The sequence below is a fragment of the Crinia signifera genome, chromosome 1, assembly GCF_055691185.1.
Source record: "Crinia signifera chromosome 1, ASM5569118v1, whole genome shotgun sequence".
Lineage (NCBI taxonomy): Eukaryota > Metazoa > Chordata > Amphibia > Anura > Myobatrachidae > Crinia > Crinia signifera.
Window position 1 is genome coordinate 228,182,740 of NC_139217.1, and position 4,461 is coordinate 228,187,200.

Sequence of the window (4,461 nt, forward strand, 5' to 3'; positions counted from 1 at the left end):
CGAGTCGTATATTGGTGAATGGGAATGTGAGTGAGGAGATCATGGATAAATCAGGTGTAAGGCAGGGGTGTCCTGTGTCCCCTGTGTTGTTTATTTGTGTGATGGAGCCACTGTTACAAATGATTAGGTGTGATAAGGTTGTGAGAGGAGTACTTATACCTGGGAGTGGTGGTAAGAGTGCTAAAGTAATGGGGTACATGGATGATGTGGTAGTATTGTGTCAAAACCAAGCAGCCTTAAACAGGACAAGATTATTAGTGGGGTTTTTTTGTAATGCATCAGGCTTTAAAATTAATTGGGATAAAAGTAATTATAGAGTGTTTGGTGAAATTAATGTGGAAGTGAATGAGATTACAAGAGTGGTAGGGGGGATAAAGGTGTTGGGTTTAATTTTCGATGATAACTTAAAAGGTAATGATAGTTGGAATGAATGTAATAGGAAGATTATGAAGAAATTGGATTTCTGGAAATTAAGAAATTTATCAATGACAGGGAAAGTACTAGTTGTGAAGAGTGTGATTCTTCCCATAATATTGTATGTTGCATGTGTGTTTCCCCCCCCCCCCAAATGGTGTTTTTAGAAAAATTGTAAGGAAATGTTTTGTTTTTCTGTGGGGTAGTAAAATGGAGTGGTTGAGACGTGAGAATGTGGTTAAATCTAGGATTTAAGGAGGGGGAAATTTTCCAAATTTTGATAGATTTATAGGAGTGAATTATGTGGCAATTGTGGCGAGATTGTTAAAGGGGAGTTCAAAAACCTCATATATGACAAAATACCTGGGTGGATGGATGTTGTGTGGGATTGGATGGATGAAGAGGTCTTTGAGTGTGCCAATGGCCTTCAGTTGCCCAGAATGGTATGTGTTTGTGGAGCGATTTATTAGGAAGAATGATTTGTTAAGTATGAGTATGGAAGATTTTATGGGGAGGAAGAAAATAATAAAGATTTTGAAAGACAGAGAAACTGTATGCAATATTGAATATTTGAGATTGAAAGAAGCAGAAGTGGTGTGGAAGAAAATGGAAATGGATGGGATGTCGAATAAACAAAAAGATGTGGTTTGGAAAGTTATGCATGGTGTCTTGCCGGTAAGAATGTTACTTAAAAAGAGAGATTTGACAAGAATAGAAATATGCCCGAGAGAAGAATGTGGATTAAATGAGACAGTATTGCATGTAATGTGGGGATGTGGTTTTGCTAAAAAAGTATGGAAGGGTATGAGTGGATTATGTAGAGAATTGTGTGGTGTAAATGGGATTTCATGGAGTTTGGCAATGTTTGGTTTGGGAGTAAATGGGAAAATAAAAGAAAGAGTGATGTGGCTATTAATGTGTTGTGTAATGGAAGTATTGTGGGATAATAGGAATATGTATGTGTATAAGAAAGAAGATAAAAGTGTAAATGATTGTATTAGGATGGTGTTGGGGAAATTGTATACATGTTATTTGTTTGATAAAGAAGGTGGAGGTGGTATGGATGCAGAGGGAGTGTGGAAAGTAAAGAAATGGATGCATGTTGTAAAATTTGTATAGTTTAGGGGAGAGGGGATATGGTATTGTGGTGCTTTTTATTGGTTCTGTGTAAGTTTTTTTCATTTCAAAAAAGCAAAATAAAACCAGTTGATGAAGGAGAAAAGTTTATCGCTCAGAAAGTCACGTGAGAGATAGTCTAAAGGGTAGACTATTTAAGCGATTGCTTTTAAACCTGATGGTTTTATTAAAAAAAAAAAAAAAAATTGGCTTCCTGGTTGAAGACTATTGCATGATGGTCCCATCAAAAGTAGTAAAATAGAAAACTGTTGACTGACAGTACATAAACCAACCGGAAAGGATTGTTTTGAATGAGTATTAATGATGGCCATTGTGGGCTTTGCCATCAATGTTGTTACATATCAGTGGTCATTCATAATATTTGACTGACTGGCCTGTGGGCCAATCAGAATACGGGGGCGGGGCTTCACTGGTGTCGTGGGTGGAGCTATGCTCCGTGTCCCAGGAAATAGCAAAACAAAACTAGTAGTTTGAGCTTGACATTGATTGTGTGAAACCATCTGGTTCAACCCGATCGATGTCAAAACTAAGGAACATCGACCATAACCCATCGATGGTTTATAAACATCGATGTCCGATGGCCATCCCTAATGAGAATTGCATCAGCCAATCAGATGGTCTAATTTCCAAGCTAATTTGCATAAGGAATCGCTTCTCGGCCTTTTGGCTAAGATCAAGTGTAGTATCTGTTCTTATCAGTGGGTATGGACTGGCCTCTGGCAGAGAATAGAGAAAGGTGGGACTGAGTAGCTGCTCTGATGGGCGGAGGGTGTGGGACCCCTCTGTTTTTTCCCGGGAGTAGTGAAAAGTCTCACTGAGTATCTTCACCTCTGCCTTTGGTAGGAGGTGTTGTTTCCGTAAATCCACTGGTAAGAGGGGGGGAGAAACACTGGGCTTAGTAGTTTGACTCTCTTGATGGGGTTCGTAGCCCCCGAAGGATGAGTCAGCGAAAGGCTCAGTCTAGTATCCATTCCCAGGGAGCGGAGAAAAGCTGAGACCGAGTAGATTGGTCCAGGTTGGCTAACCACCAGCCTGGGCACAGCGAAAAGCTCAGCCTAGTATCTTAACCCTGGGACTGAGTAGATTGCTCTTCCGAGGGGGGTGCAGCCCCTAAGGGAGTCTTTCAAAAAGCCCATTGGAGTACCCATTCCCATGCCGGGGGCTGGAAAATGCCTGCTGGTGAGACAGAGAAAAGCTGGGTCGGCTGCCTGGAGCCCGAGGCTGCACTGTGCCCCCGGGGAAACTCGGGGGTGCCTGATTTGCACTGGTGATGTCCAGCACCATGCACTGAATGGCACACACACTGCGCACTTCCCTCTAGGTTAGGCTACACGTCCTTACCTCGTCCTTTTGGATGGGGTAGGACAATTTTTTACACCCCCACCCCGGCCTTCTGGCTAGGGCCTCTTTTATTTATTTCTTTGATTTGCACTTTTGGCACTTCACGTTTTTCGTTAGTTTTGTCACGTTTTTTTGATTTGGGTAGTGCGGCTGTCCCTAACGGGCCTTCCATTCCCCAAACGTGGCTGGGACTCTTCACCTTTTGGGGAGAGTCCCGGTCCCCTCGAGGGCAACCCCGAGCCGCAAGGCGGAGGGAAGCCTAAGCGGGTCTCTCCAAACCTTCGGGTGCGGAGGACCCACCGTCCAAAACCCTTCCGGGGGTGGAGGAAAAGCGGGTCTCTCTGAGCTTCGGCGAAGAGGACCCACCGATCCCTTTTTTCCTTCCTCGGCCTTATGGTTGAGGGGGGTTAGGGGAACCATGGGGCCTTTCTCCTTTGGGAGAGGGTCCAAACATTCGTACGGCTGCCCCCTTTGCACGTGTTTAGGCACAGCACTGGTGGTGGTGGGAGCACACCTCGGGCTCCCTGAGTTTCTTCAAACTCATTGGCTTCCTGGTTGAAGACTATTGCATGATGGTCCCATCAAAAGTAGTAAAATAGAAAACGGTTGATTGACAGTACATAAACCATTTGGAAAGGATTGTTTTGAATGAGTATTAATGATGGCCTTTGCCATCAATGTTGTTACATATCAGTGGTCATTCATTATATTTGACTGACTGGCCTGTGGGCCAATCATAATACGGGGGCGGGGCTTCACTGGTGTCGTGGTGGAGCTATGCTCCGTGTCCCAGGAAATAGCAAAACAAAACTAGTAGTTTGAGCTTGACATTGATTGTGTGAAACCATCTGGTTCAACCCGATCAATGTCAAAACTAAGGAACATCGACCATAACCCATCGATGGTTTATAAACATCGATGGCCGATGGCTGTCCCTAATGAGAATTGCATCAGCCAATCAGATGGTCTAATTTCCAAACTAATTTGCATAAGGAATTTATTTGCTCTCCATAACTTACTTAGGTCCTTCCTCACCCTAGTCTAATTGAAAACCTTCAAAACCAGCCAAAGATGGTTGATAACAAGAACATTCTTGACCAATTGGCTTCCTGGTTGAAGACTATTGCATGATGGTCCCAGCAAAAGTTGTAAAATAGAAAACTGTTGACTGACAGTACATGAACCAATCAGAATGGCTAATTTTGAATGACAATTGCATCAACCAATCAGATGGTCTCAATTCTAAACTAATTTGCATAAGGGCTTTATTTGCTCTCCATAACTTACTGAGGTCCTTCCTAACCCTAGTTTAAATGAACACCAAAGAGGGAGATTTAAACTCACAATGCACCAGACGGAAACAACCTCCTTGAAGAAGGCTCTAATGAGCAGAAACGCGTTGAGGAATTACATACCCTGAGAAGCACTTTAGGACGATCACCCCGCGCTGCATACCATCCATCTCCCGGCAGCAGAGATTGAAGAGTCAGCGTGACCTGTCAGAAGCCGTCGGCGAGAGCGAAGCAGAAGACGCACCAATCGTGGAGAATCGGTAAGTAGGAAGCGGGG

The 4,461-nt window shown here is 43.6% G+C and overlaps 1 pseudogene; it reads left to right on the forward strand.

Moving 5' to 3' along the window:
- The first annotated feature begins 2,198 nt into the window (after positions 1 to 2,198).
- LOC146045104 (U2 spliceosomal RNA) lies at positions 2,199 to 2,334 on the forward strand (annotated as a pseudogene).
- Positions 2,335 to 4,461: the final 2,127 nt, after the last annotated feature.